We start from the raw sequence: 15902 nt of genomic DNA, 5'->3' as shown, positions 1-15902 counted from the left end.
CACTTGATCATGGTGGATAAGCTTTTTGATGTGCTGCTGAATCCGGTTTGCCAGTATTTTATTGAGGATTTTTGCATCGATGTTCATCAGGGATATTGGTCTAAAATTCTCTTTTTTTGTTGTGTCTCTGCCAGGCTTTGGTATCAGGATGATGTTGGCCTCATAAAATGAGTTAGGGAGGATTCCCTCTTTTTCTATTGATTGGAATAGTTTCAGAAGGAATGGTACCAGCTCCTCCTTGTACCTCTGGTAGAATTCAGCTGTGAATCCATCTGGTCCTGGACTTTTTTTGGTTGGTAGGCTATTAATTATTGCCTCAATTTCAGAGCCTACTATTGGTCTATTCAGGGATTCAACTTCTTCCTGGTTTAGTCTTGGAAGAGTGTAAGTGTCCAGGAAATTATCCATTTCTTCTAGATTTTCCAGTTTATTTGCGTAGAGGTGTTTATAGTATTCTCTGATGGTAGTTTGTATTTCTGTGGGGTCGGTGGTGATATCCCCTTTATCATTTTTAATTGCGTCGATTTGATTCTTCTCTCTTTTCTTCTTTATTAGTCTTGCTAGTGGTCTGTCAATTTTGTTGATCTTTTCAAAAAACCAACTCCTGGATTCATTGATTTTTTGGAGGGTTTTTTGTGTCTCTATCTCCTTCAGTTCTGCTCTGATCTTAGTTATTTCTTGCCTTCTGCTAGCTTTCGAATGTGTTTGCTCTTGCTTCTCTAGTTCTTTTAATTGCGATGTTAGAGTGTCAATTTTAGATCTTTCCTGCTTTCTCTTGTGGGCATTTAGTGCTATAAATTTCCCTCTACACACTGCTTTAAATGTGTCCCAGAGATTCTGGTATGTTGTATCTTTGTTCTCATTGGTTTCAAAGAACATCTTTATTTCTGCCTTCATTTCGTTATGTACCCAGTAGTCATTCAGGAGCAGGTTGTTCAGTTTCCATGTAGTTGAGCGGTTTTGATTGAGTTTCTTAGTCCTGAGTTCTAATTTGATTGCACTGTGGTCTGAGAGACAGTTTGTTATAATTTCTGTTCTTGCACATTTGCTGAGGAGTGCTTTACTTCCGATTATGTGGTCAATTTTGGAGTAAGTACGATGTGGTGCTGAGAAGAATGTATATTCTGTTGATTTGGGGTGGAGAGTTCTATAGATGTCTATTAGGTCTGCTTGCTGCAGAGATGAGTTCAATTCCTGGATATCCTTGTTAACTTTCTGTCTCGTTGATCTGTCTAATGTTGACAGTGGAGTGTTGAAGTCTCCCATTATTATTGTATGGGAGTCTAAGTCTCTTTGTAAGTCTCTAAGGACTTGCTTTATGAATCTGGGTGCTCCTGTATTGGGTGCATATATATTTAGGAGAGTTAGCTCTTCCTGTTGAATTGATCCCTTTACCATTATGTAATGGCCTTCTTTGTCTCTTTTGGTCTTTGATGGTTTAAAGTCTGTTTTATCAGAGACTAGTATTGCAACCCCCGCTTTTTTGTGTTCTCCATTTGCTTGGTAAATCTTCCTCCATCCCTTTATTTTGAGCCTATGTATGTCTCTGCGTGTGAGATGGGTTTCCTGAATACAGCAGACTGATGGGTCTTGACTCTTTATCCAGTTTGCCAGTCTGTGTCTTTTAATTGGAGCATTTAGTCCATTTACATTTAAGGTTAAGATTGTTATGTGTGAACTTGATCCTGCCATTATGATATTAACTGGTGATTTTGCTCGTTAGTTGATGCAGTTTCTTCCTAGCCTTGATGGTCTTTACATTTTGGCATGTTTTTGCAATGGCTGGTACCGGTTGTTCCTTTCCATGTTTAGTGCTTCCTTCAGGGTCTCTTGTAAGGCAGGCCTAGTGGTGACAAAATCTCTAAGCATTTGCTTATCTGTAAAGGATTTTATTTCTCCTTCACTTATGAAACTTAGTTTGGCTGGATATAAAATTCTGGGTTTAAAATTCTTTTCTTTAAGAATGTTGAATATTGGCCCCCACTCTCTTCTGGCTTGAAGAGTTTCTGCCGAGAGATCTGCTGTTAGTCTGATGGGCTTCCCTTTGTGGGTAACCCGACCTTTCTCTCTGGCTGCCCTTAAGATTTTTTCCTTCATTTCAACTTTGGTGAATCTGGCAATTATGTGTCTTGGAGTTGCTCTTCTCGAGGAGTATCTTTGTGGCGTTCTCTGTATTTCCTGGATTTGAATGTTGGCCTGCCCTACTAGGTTGGGGAAGTTCTCCTGGATGATATCCTGAAGAGTGTTTTCCAACTTGGTTCCATTTTCCCCATCACTTTCAGGCACCCCAATCAGACGTAGATTTGGTCTTTTTACATAATCCCATACTTCTTGCAGGCTTTGTTCATTTCTTTTTCTTCTTTTTTCTTTTGGTTTCTCTTCTCGCTTCATTTCATTCATTTGATCCTCCATCGCTGACATTCTTTCTTCCAGTTGATCGAGACGGTTACTGAAGCTTGTGCATTTGTCACGTATTTCTCGTGCCATGGTTTTCGTCTCTTTCATTTCGTTTGTGAGCTTCTCTGCATTAATTACTCTAGCCATCAATTCTTCCACTTTTTTTTCAAGATTTTTAGTTTCTTTGCGCTGGGTACGTAATTCCTCCTTTAGCTCTGAGAAATTTGATGGACTGAAGCCTTCTTCTCTCATCTCGTCGAAGTCATTCTCCGTCCAGCTTTGATCCGTTGCTGGCGATGAGCTGCGCTCCTTTGCCGGGGGAGATGCGCTCTTATTTTTTGAATTTCCAGCTTTTCTGCCCTGCTTTCTCCCCATCTTTGTGGTTTTATCTGCCTCTGGTCTTTGATGATGGTGATGTACTGATGGGGTTTTGGTGTAGGTGTCCTTGCTGTTTGATAGTTTTCCTTCTAACAGTCAGGATCCTCAGCTGTAGGTTGTAGCTGTAGGAGATTGCTTGAGGTCCACTCCAGACCCTGTTTGCCTGGGTATCAGCAGCAGAGGCTGCAGAAGATAGAATATTTCTGAACAGCGAGTGTACCTGTCTGATTCTTGCTTTGGAATCTTCCTCTCAGGGGTGTACTCCACCCTGTGAGGTGTGGGGTGTCAGACTGCCCCTAGTGGGGGATGTCTCCCAGTTAGGCTACTCAGGGGTCAGGGACCCACTTGAGCAGGGAGTCTGTCCCTTCTCAGATCTCAACCTCCGTGTTGGGAGATCCACTGCTCTCTTCAAAGCTGTCAGACAGAGTCGTTTGCGTCTGCAGAGCTGCTGCGTTTGTTATTATTTACTGTGCCCTGTCCCCAGAGGTGGAGTCTACAGAGACAGGCAGGTTTCCTTGAGCTGCTGTGAGCTCCACCCAGGTCGAGCTTCCCAGCAGCTTTGTTTACCTACTTAAGCCTCAGCAATGGCGGGCGCCCCTCCCCCAGCCTCGCTGCTGCCTTGCCGGTAGATCACAGACTGCTGTGCTAGCAATGAGGGAGGCTCCGTGGGTGTGGGACACTCCCGGCCAGGTGTGGGATATGATCTCCTGGTGTGCCTGTCTGCTTAAAGCGCAGTATTGGGGTGGGAGTTACCCGATTTTCCAGGTGTTGTGTGTCTCAGTTCCCCTGGCTAGGAAAAGGGATTCCCTTCCCCCTTGCGCTTTCCAGGTGAGGCAATGCCTCGCCCTGCTTCAGCTCTCGCTGGTCGGGCTGCAGCAGCCGACCAGCACCGATCGTCTGGCACTCCCCAGTGAGATGAACCCAGTACCTCAGTTGAAAATGCAGAAATCGCCGGTCTTCTGTGTCGCTAGCGCTGGGAGTTGGAGACTGGAGCTGTTCCTATTCGGCCATCTTGCTCCGCCCCCGAAATACTCTTTCTTCGATGATTACATTTTTGCGTATTAGCAAATACTATTATCATTACCCTTGCTTTTCAGATGAGGGAATCGAATAAAATATTCCACCTTAGAGATTCAGAGTTGGAGCTTAACTTCAATGCAGGTTTTCAGGTTCAAGTATCTGGAACTCTATTTAAGTAGGACTAGCTAAGAGCTGCTTTTCAGAGCACAGAGGCTGGAAAAGACAGGCCCAATGCTAGAAAGAATCTTTAAGGGACTATATTTGGTAATGGAGTGGCCATTGCTGACAGATGGCACCTAAACATGAGTAGAAGAGAGTGGGGAGGGAAGAACACCATGAGGAAGGTAGATTCAGAACAATAAATGGTATGTAAACATACTTCTGGGCCATTTCAAATACTTTTCGCCTTACCTTGTGCTTTAGCCAGTACAGCATTGACTCAATCCATGGAAGTTTTAGCAACATGCTATCTCCTTACTTCTTACCCCAGGGCTTTTCTGAAGCCATTGCATGGAATACCCATGGAAACCTCCTCCAATCATACACGTATGCACACAGAAGGACAAGGAATTTCTTTTTTTCTTTTCTTTTTTTTTTTTTTTTTGAGACAGAGTTTCACTCTTGTTGCCCAGGCTGGAGTGCAATGGCACGATCTCGGCTCACCGCAACCTCTGCCTCCCAGGTTCAAGCAATTCTCCTGCCTCAGCCTCTGTAGTAGCTGGGATTATAGGCATGTGCCACCACGCCTGGCTAATTTTGTATTTTTAGTAGAGATGGGGTTTCTTCATGTTGGTCAGGCTGGTCTCGAACTCCCGACCTCAGGTGATCCACCCGCCTCGGCCTCCCAAAGTGCTGGGATTACAGGCATGAGCCACCGCGCCTGGCAGGAATTTCAAACTAGTGGATTTATGCATTTGAGAAGATATCAAATCATTTTTGCCTTGAATGGAAAGGTCTGAGAAGTATTTCACAAAGCTCCTCCAAAAGTCATAATGGACTGAACACTGGGTGGCTTTACTTCTTTCACTATTTGACTGACTCTCTTTGTTCTTTCCTCTTGGTTTGAGGTGTCAAGGCTCGCCAAAATCCAACAAGAAAATATATTCTCTTTTCTAACAGGAAATTATTTGCATATTGGAAAAATTATAGAACCACCAAGAGGTCCTAGGGGAAGAAGAAAACCCACAAAATAAGTGCAGTAAGTCTTGTGAGTACTGGTTTATTGGGCTCAAATATAAGACAGAGATTTATTGACTTAGAAGCACTTGGAACCTGTCTTTAATGAGACGTCCTTTTGCAGCATAACAACTGTCAAAAACATTGTTACTTAAAGGGTGACTTACAGACCAGTAGTATGAGTATCACCCAAAAGTGTGTTAGAAATACAGAATTATATATTCTATTAGGTATATTGAATCAGAATCTGCATTTTATCAAGACCCTAGGAAATTCGTTCCATATTTAATTTTAAGAAGTGCTAGTCTACAGTAAATGAAGTGGAGATGGCTTAATAGAGTATTAAAGAAGGAGAGAGAGGCACATACACAAAGTTCACTCTCCTGGGAGAAAACAGGGAATAGCCATATAGGAGAGAAAAATAGTTATCTTTTCCTCACCTACTGCAAAGGTTATGGCTGAGACTCATACAACAAAAGACAGATTAATAAGAGAAAAAACACACAAATGTATTATATAAGTTTTACATGACAGGGAAGACTTCAGAAATGAAGGCTTAAAGAAACAGGGAAATCTGTGTACATTTATGACAATCATGCAGAAGTGTGACTGGAGGACCAAAAAATGTATGATCTAAGGGTAATAAACTGAGGGAAAATTAGCAAGGCCCACTTGTTCAGATTAGTCTTGGTGACTATGTATTCATTCTCTTTCTCCAGGTACAGGGAGGACACTTCTGGAATTAAGCTCTTATGATCTACTTTGTTAAAAGTCAGATAATTCTTCTGTGGTCTACTTCATGGGAGAATGCTGGGAGAATTTCAGAGAGACTTTTCTACTTCTGCTATTTTCTTAAATGCCAAGGTGCCATACTTGGAATAGGTTGTCCTGAGTCCCATAAGTCAAATAAAAAAGCAAATTCATACTTAGGTAATAAGGGACTTTATTCAAAAAGACTATTGCAATAGGGAGACTATTGCAGAGAAATGAAAGTAAACAAGACCAGACAAAACTGGGTATTGTGGATTAGGCCGAGGCAAGGGTATGATTAGAGAGTTTATCAGGGAATAGTTTTTCGATGAGGTCAGTCGATTCTATGGAAAAGCCATTAAGAGGGTTGGTTTCCAACGCTCAGAAGAGGAACAAAATTTATGGACCTGAGGGAAGAAATCTTAATATAGGTTCATTGAGTTAGCAGAGATTTGTCCAGATTGGTGAGTGGGAACAAGCAGTTCAATTAATCGTTTATGAGATGAATAGGCATTTGTAAAGTCTGTGTCTGTCCTTATCACAAGTAAACAAAGGGGTCAGTCATCCAGGAGTCTTATCTAAAGGTGGGTCTTTGTAGCAAGCCCTCTCATGGAACACAAACGGAAGATTTCTCAGCCATTGCTGTTTGCCAGGAGCACAGGACTCTATGGTCAACGTGGAAACACATCCTTAAGTTGCCATTGTTCTATTTTTCATTACCCTGTCATTTCTACCCTTTGAAATCACTTCCCAAATAAACTACCTACATGGAAACCTTTTACTGGCTCTGCTTTATTTAGGAAAACCAGGCTAAGATAGAAAAACAAAGGCAATCTTTCCATTTTCCAACTGTTCAACTAAATGAACAGTTAACGTTGTTAAAAGGACCAGCAATACAAGAATAGACTTCTAGATAATTGGCTTGCTCTAAAATACTGCTCGGCTTTGAAGAGAACTTTGTCAACGTAGAAACACCAGTGCCCTGTGAATCTGAAGGTCTGTATTTAAACTACTGAAAGTTATCTGAATTTAGGAGAAAAAAAATGCAAGATTTTAGGTGTTCAGTCAATAAAATATAGAGAATAGCTGACTCATGGATTATGTATAAAATATGGAAAAGTTCTTTGAATTTCCTTTGTAAAAGGTATTACTAGCTCATAAAGTATTTTTTCTCAATTGTTGAACATACGCATTTTAATAGCAAAGAGGTGGTAAAATACGATAAGAACGGAGACGTTAAAAAAAGTAAGTGAGAAACAAAAGTTGCTTTAATGATTGTGATAACACACTACTGGGGAACTACTAGCTAATAATGTCTGTCATATAATCGGTGCAAAATGTGTATGTTAAGCAGGGAGAAATCATGTCTTTCACAGGCAGTCCTAGAAACAGTCTTCATGTGCCCCTCAGGAGTACTTCAGCATTTGGGCACTGCCCTTCTTCAGAGTCCTAACTCTGCAAGGTCCCTCCTCTGAGCTTCTGGAGTACCAGCACTAGGTAGGCAGCTCCACCTGTTAGAGCTAGAACTCAGTTCTGAGGATGGTTGACTCAGTTCTGAGGATTGGCTCCTCAGTGATTCTAGTCCTAATACATTAAACAACTTCTCTACCAACCCATCATTCTAGTTGGGGAGTGGGAGGAGGTGGTGTGCTGTTTCCTGCAGTTACTATCTCTGCATTGCTTCAGTGTTGCTTATCGGTGTTTGCTTTTCCTCTTCAGCTCCCCAACATTTAATTTATTTATTTATTTATTTATTTATTTATTTATTTATTTACTTATTTATTTATTTATTTTCAGATGAAGTCTCTCACTTTGTCACCTAGGCTGGAGTGCAGTGGTGTGATCTCGGCTCACACAACCTCCCCCTGCAGGTTCAAATGATTCTCCTACCACAGCCTCCCCGGTAGCTGGGATTACAGGCACCTACCACCATGCCCAGCTAATTTTTATGTTTTTAGTTGAGTTAGGGTTTCACCATATTGGTCAGGCAGGTCTCAAACTCCTGACCTCAAGCCATCCATCTGCTTCGGCCTCCCTAAATGCTGGGATTACAGGCCTGATCCACCACGTCTGGCCTCCCCAACACTTTCTAATGAATTCCTTTGCTGAACTCTCTTTGTGGAAACACATAGTATAATTTCTACAATTTCTGGTTTTTGACTGGACCCTAAGTCGTACAAATGTCTTCATGTGAGTAGATGAAAATAGTCCTTCAGTGGTTTTCAAGCCCCTGGCCTCACTCTGTTCACAACAAGTCTCCACACAGCTGTCCCTGATCTTGTGGAAATGCAGGTGTGTTCAAATTATTCATTCCTTTAATATCCCTCAGTGGATCATCAAGGACATAACAATTCCTTTTGCTTTTCTTCAGGTACAAATTTTCTTTAATCATGGGTCAGAAATTTTCTTTCTGTGAGGGGCCTGATAGTCAATATTTGATGCTTTGAGGGCCGTACTGTCTCTAGCTTAACTACTTAACTCTGCCTTTGTAGGATGCAAGTAGCCATAGACAATACTGAAAGAATGAGTGGCAGAATTCCAATAAATGTTGACACTGGTGGCGGGGTGGATTTGGCCAATGGATATAGCTTCCTGACACTTGCTCTAACAAAAGTTTCTTTAAAAAAAAAACTACTACTCAGTTCTTTAGCATGCTTTCTTCCTACTTCAAGCTTCTGGTTTTGTTCAAATATACTGTCATCTGAATAAAACATCATTCTGGTCTTATTTGAATGATGAACTCCTAGTCATCCTTTTAAAACTCAGTTAAAAGACATAAAGTCTTACCTCTAAAGTGAAAGCTTTTTACTGTACATCTTACTAGGGAGTCCTCATTGATACGTCTGATTCTCCTGCTTTACTTTGTAGTCATTTCTCTTTTAATGGGTAAAATATTATATTGGCCATCTGCATATCGTGTCCTTCTATAGAAATGTAAGTTCCTTTAGGGAAGAGAGATTTTATTTTTAAAATTCAGCTGTTATGATGTGTTTATTGAAACTTTTTAGTTTGCTAAAGGATTAAATGTATGAATGAATGACTAAAACATCCTTATGGTTCTCTGTAAGTTTGGTCTTCCTGGTTCACATTTTTTTTAAGGAAAGCTTGCTTCCACTTAAGACTTGGGCAGCAAAAGTCAAATAAGAAGAAACATACTTGCCAGTGGTTATCTTTTTTTTAGTGTTGGTTAGAGAATCTTTACCAAAATCTGAAGTAGCATGGTGCCTCATTAAGAGAGACAACCATATTTATAGCTAAGTGTTTGAGAGAAAAAAATAATGGAGAAAATCCGGAATTATCTCTTTGTTTTATACATACAGGTTCTTTGAAAATAAATAGCTTATAAAAAATAATGACCCACTTAAAAGCAATTCAGACCATATGGTAACATATTATGTTCATCACATTTAAGTTCTCAAGTTTGAGGCTTCTTGTTTTCTCAATGAACATGCTGCTAATAGTATTTATACCACTGTACAGCCGTTTCTGCCTCCAGATTCTCTTGCTTCATTCCCATGTGATATGGTTTGGCTATGTCTCCACTCAAATCTCATCTTGAATTGTAGTTCCCATAATTCCCACATGTTCTGGGAGGGTCCAAGTAATTGAATCCTGGGGTAGGCTATTCCCATGCTGTTCTCGAGATAGTGAAGAAGTCTCATGAGAACTGATGGTTTTGTCAAAGGGCAATTCCCCTGCACAAGCTCTCTATTGCCTGCTGCCATGTATCATGTCCCTTTGCTCTCCCTTCATCTTCTGCCATTACTGTGCAGACTCTCCAGCCATGTGGAACTGTGAGTCTATTAAACCTCTTTCCTTTATAAATTACCCAGTCTCAGGTATGTCTTTATTAGCAGCATAAGAACAGACAAATATACGATGTTACAAAAATATTTCTCTGAATACATCTGTTTATTGACTTTGAGACAGTAAGTAGGGAATAGTATTATTACTAATAAAGTTTTTTAAAAAAGAACAAAAACCTTGAAGTTAAAAACAACTTACGAGTACAGTTTACAATTCCAGACCTTGCATTTTACTTACTGACAAAATATTTCCTATTTTCTCTTGGTCTTTTCTGTACCAGATGTTTCAGCCTTAAATATCATACTGGTGCCTTTTACTGCCTTTAGGTCATAACTGCCATTAGTTTAAGAAATCCTGGATTAATAGTAAAACTTATCAAGGGAAAACTAAACAATGTAACCCAAAACTCTGTCAAAATATTCAGGTTTGGACAGGTAGTAGTTCATATAAAAACAGATTCCAGAATTTAGGGTGTGGGTTGGGTGGGTGGGGAGTCAAACACGGAATGACTGGTCTGAACATTGCATAGTGAACCAAAAAGCCACAGATGTTTCCAGGTTTGTGTCTGAAAATCTGGGAAGATGAATGATTTATATATTTTTATTTTTATGCTGGGGAGAGTCAAGTGAATGATGTTGTAAGTAACAAGTCATGAGATGTTGAAACATATGTTGAGAAGCTCAGTGACTTGGATGCCAAAATTGGCTACCCCGCTCTGCCCTCACAGCTAAACATATTTTACTTCTAGTTTATACATTTCTTCTACCTTAATGTAATCTCATTATTTTATGGAAACAATGGAGAGGTGACAAATAACTTTGATTCCTTTAAATATTGAGAAGAAATTTAAGAATCGTTCCTAGTTGAAAAGATTGGGTACACAGCAAAAATAAAACTGATAGTATGTGATTTTAAAATAATGCTCTTTGGAAATCTATATAAGTTATTTACTAAAAAGGTAAATGCATTACAACAAAAGTACTTCATATTGGTCTATTTTCTACATCTACATTGTACAATCTAAAAGAAAATCCTTAAGCTTGCTCTCCCTACACTTGCTACAATTGAAGACTGTTTTTGGGTGTTCACGGTGGATCATATTACTAACCAGTAAAAACTATTACAATTTTTAGTCACTAAAATGGTTATAATATTGCTTTGAACATGACTCAAAAGCTGTTTGTATTAATTAAAACTTCCACCTACATCTTGGAATTGTTTTTTTCTATTTTGCTTTCTTATAAGATTGCCTTCCTGTCTTTTCTTCACATCCAGGATACCACAAAATGGTCCAACTACTTACCTCGTCACTGCACATTTCTTACAAACACACCTGAAAATTTATCCCTTCTAAAGCAGCCTTAGACATGAGTGATAACTCTAACATTCAGTTTAATATTTACTGTATTAGGGTTCTCTAGAGGGCCATGACTAATAGGATAGATGTATATATGAAGGGGAGTTTATTAAGGAGTATTGACTCACACGATCACAAGGTGAAGTCCCACAATAGGCCATCTGCAAGCTGAGGAGCAAGGAAGCCAGTCCAAGTCCCAAAACCTCAAAAGTAGGGAAGCCAACAGTGTAGCCTTCAGTCTGTGGACCAAGACCCGAAAGCCCCTAGCAAACCACTGGTGTTTGTTCAAGAGTCCAAAAGCTGAAGAACTTGGAGAACAGGAGAAAGATGGAGGACAGAAGATTTAGCCAGTCTAATCCTTCCACATTCCTCTGCCTGCTTTTATCCTAACCGAGCTGGCAACTGATTACATGATGTCCACCCAGATTGAGATTGAGTCTACCTCTCCCAGTCCACTGACTCAAATGTTAATTTCCTTTGGCAACACCCTCACAGACACACCTAGAAGCAATACTCTGCATCCGTCAATTCAATGGAGTTGACACTCAATATTAACCATCACATTTACCAAAGAAAATTAACCTGCAGCTATTGAATGATTATTCAGCATGGTTAATTTTAGAGCAGTTTCATGTTCTCAGTAGGGAATATGCGCAACTGAAGAAATCTACAAGAATTCTACTTCATTCTTTTCTTTATATTATTTCTCATTTCATATTTATTTCTCAGAGATCCTTGTTTTGATATTCCTTGTTTTAAATACACGTTAAATTCCACCTGTTAGTCAAACTCCAGCTAGAAGATATAGATCACACTAGTTTTTTTTAACGGAAATAAATTGATATAAAGAGGTATTTTTAACTAGATATAAAACTGTTACCTAGGTAACTCGAAAGGTAAAAAAAAAAAACAAAAAAACAACAACATGAAGGTATCACAGAAGTAACAATTTCAAGAAGCAGCTCCCCACTCATACCTAAAATGCCTCATAAATTGGAAAATTGTCAGTGATTTTCAGCTAACCTTGTAATGGTTTTATTTCCATAGCTAGCTCAGAGATTTCTGATATCTCTATATATTTTTTAAAAATTGTTCCAGCTTTTTCTAATAGATGAGACATAAGTATTAGCCCACTATGATCTATTATATTCTAGAAATGAAGGTTTTTGTCAATACTTTTTACTAGTTGTACAATATGACTGAATTTACTTAGGATAAACCAGTTATAATTAATTTAACATTGCTGGTTAATACTTAGCAAATGAAAGCACACTTTTTGACAGTTCTGGATACTCCTACCTATCTCTCTGTGTAAGAAACTAAGTGTTTTTTTTAAATATATTTTCCAAAAGAGATACTTCAGTGAATATATATTCTCATACGTGAAGTTTTAGAGATAGATAGGATAGGTAGACATAGGTATCTAATATATATTTACATATTAATTAACAATTTTATTATAGTAAAATAAGCTTATAAATTATAAATTATTCCCATATAAGCTGATCTAGTGCTGTCAATCTGTTTCCAAATATTACTTTTCAATGCCAAACAAAACTTTTTGTGAAGTATAAAACTATGACCTTTTAGAAATGTATTATATAAAAACCCGTTAAACTCTATGATCATTGCTCAGAAATATCAAACATTAAAAACTACATAAAATTACGGATTCATCTGTCAGATGAGCAGATTCTATTGAGAAAACTACTTTTTTTCCCCTGAAATCTTCCTAATTATGTCTCTCAGCACACAACAGGTATACTCATGAAAATAATTTGAAGTTTAGACATTATATACGTTGACTGGTAACATAGACTGATATGAACTCTGTGTAAGTGTTCTTGTTCTATCTCATACATATTTATGGAATAAGTGTGGATGGAATAGAACACTCACAGTTCATATAAATCACACAGAGTCAATACAAATCTCCAGAACAATAAATCCATCTGACAAGTTCTGATCTGCTCTGATCTTCAGGACAATGTATCTGACTAGTCTGTATTTGCAGTTTGGTATCTCAAAGACATTTGAAATGCAACAACTTCAAAATCAAACTCTTTCCTCCAGCATGATCTACCTAGACTGCCCCATTTTTCCTAGCATGAAAGTGAAAATCCTTAGTATAGAATGTGGCAAGTCCTTCCCTTATTCAGGACTTGCTGGCCTACCTTGGCCTCGTTACTCATCACCCATTCCTTTGTGATATCCACGAGGACACGCAGTTTTTCAAATGTGTCTTTCTGTGGCTGCCTCAAGGGCTCTGCACATTCTAGTTCACCTGCCTGCCTTGCCAGAATGCCCCCCCACACACCATTCCCCTAGTCTACCCTGTCAAATCAGGGATATTTCAGCATACTTCTGTGGGTGTGTTTTCCATGGCTTCATAGGGTGGGGCACATCTTTTTGTTATGTGCTCATCTGACACAGCCAGGTACATATTGCAGTTTGTAAAAATAGCTTTTGTGATTTTTAAAAATTACCATTAATGTACTCCATCAGGCTGAATTTTTTGTGTGAAAGCAGGTATATCTATTTTAGTTGTTGTTGTTGATATTGTTTTGTAGTTGTCATTTTGTTTTGTTTTTACCATTTCCTAGAACAATGCCTGGCATATCATAGGCATTCAACTGACACTCCTTGTAGGAGGGAACAAAGAGACGGAAGGAGGGTTAGATTAATAAACTACCAAGGAAAACAGTGTTTGTTTTTTAAATTAAAAAAAATTTTTTTTTCAGTTTATTATTTAGTTTTTTTAATTTTTTAATTTAAATCCCAAATTTGGATGATTCAAGTAATTTCAGACCCTGCCACCAACAAGAAAATATAACTTGAAATAATGTATCCTAGTTTTAATAGCTGCAATGAGTAAATAGCAAAGTTCCAACGAAAATTAAATAAAATAGTATATGTAAAGCAACTTTCTGAAAACAGTGTATCTTATCCCCTTTCAAGGAATAACAAAAACTAAATTTTACAAAATCCAAATATTTGACCTTTTTTACACAAAAACTTTTGATATACAATCATAATTTTACCATTAGCCTTCCTGGTTTATGTTGATACATCTTTAGAAATTTTGGAAATGTGACTTGGTTTTTACAAGTTTAAATCTTATTTTAAAAATCCCAATTAGCCCTGGCATGGTGGCTTATGCCTGTAATCTCAGCACTTTGGGAGGTCAAGACAGGAAAATCACTGGAGCTCAGAAGTTCAAACCATCCTGTGCAACATAGTGAGACACTCTCTCTACCAAAAAAAAAATAATAAAATAAAATAAAAACATAAACAATCAGCCAAACAAATTAGCCGTGTGTGGTGACACATGGTTGTGTTCTCAGCTACCCAGAAGGCTGAGGATGGAGGCTTAAGCCCCAGAGTTTGAGATTGTCATGAGCCATGATCGCACCACTGCACTCCAACCTGAGTGACAGAGGTGACCTTGTCTCAAAAACAAAATAAAACAAAACCAAAATCCAAACAGAAGTAATTAACTGCTTTGGGACAAATTAAACTAATCTAACTTACTGGAAATTTCTCAAAATATGTGCCACTGAAAGGAAACAGTATTCTCCTACATATGGCTAGGCATTATCCCAGCACCATTTGTTGAAAAAGGTATCCTTTCCCCACTTCATATTTGTGTTTGCTTTGTTGAAGATCAGCTGGCTGTAAGTATTTGGGTTTATTTCTGGGTTCTCTATTCTGTTCCACTGGATTATGTGCCTATTTTAATACCACTACCTTGCTATTTTGGTGAATATGGCCTTATAGTATAGTTTGAAATCAGGTAGTGTGATGCCTCCACATTTATTCTTTTTCCTTAGTCCTGCTTTGGTGATGCGGGCTCTTTTTTGATATGAAGTTTAGAATTGTTTTTTTCTAATTCTGTTAAGAATGATGGTGATAATTTGTTGGAGATTGCATTGAGTTTGTATATTGCTTTTGGCAGTATGGTCATTTTCTTCATGTTGAATCTACCCATCCATGAGCATGGAATGTGTTTCCATTTGTTTGTGTAGTCTATGTTTTCTTTCAGCAGTGTTTTATACTTTTCCTTGTAGAGGTCTTTCAACTCCTTGGTTAGATATATTCCTAAGGGTTTTTGTTTGTTTGTTTGTTTTTGTTTTTGTTTTTTTGTAGCTATTGTAAGAGGAGTTGAACTGGATCCTCATCTCTCACCTTATACAAAAATCAACTCAAGACAGATTAAGGACTTAAATCTAAGACCTGAAACTATAAAAATTATATAAGTAACATTGTAAAAACCCTCCTAGACATTAGTTTAGGCAAGGATTTCATAACCAAGAACTCAAAAGCAAATGCAGTAAAAACAAAGATAAATAGCTGGGACTTAATTAAACTAAGGAGTGTTTGCACAGCAAAATGAATAGTCAGCAGAGTAAACAGACAACCCACAGAGTGGGAGAAAATCTTCACAATTTATACATCTGATAAAAGACTAATATCCAGAATACAACATATTCAAACAAATTAGTAAAAAAAAAAAAAAAAAAAAAAAAACAATCCCATCAAAAAGTGGGCTAAGGCCATGAACAGACAATTCTCTAAAGAAGATACACAAATGACCAACAAGCATATGAAAAAATGCTCAACATCACTAATGATCACGGAAATGCAATTCAAAACCACAATGCAATACCACCTTATTCCTGCAAGAATGGCCATGATCAAAATATCAAAAAACAGTAGATGCTGGCATGGATGTGGTGATCAGGGAACACTTCTACACTGCTAGTGGGAATGTAAACTAGTACAACCACTATGGAAAACAGTGTCTCCACACTTAAAGAACTAAAAGTAGAACTACCATTTGATCCAGCAATCCCAGAAATAGATACTTGCACATGCATGTTTACAGTAGCACAATTCACAATTGCAAAATCATGGAACCAACTCAAGTACCCATCAATCAACGAGTGGATAAAGAAACTGTGATATATATATGTAATACATATATGTGTGTGTGTGTGTGTGTGTATATATATATGTA

Source organism: Chlorocebus sabaeus, chromosome 24 (assembly GCF_047675955.1).
Source record: "Chlorocebus sabaeus isolate Y175 chromosome 24, mChlSab1.0.hap1, whole genome shotgun sequence".
Taxonomy (NCBI): domain Eukaryota; kingdom Metazoa; phylum Chordata; class Mammalia; order Primates; family Cercopithecidae; genus Chlorocebus; species Chlorocebus sabaeus.
This window is presented reverse-complemented; position numbering follows the sequence as displayed.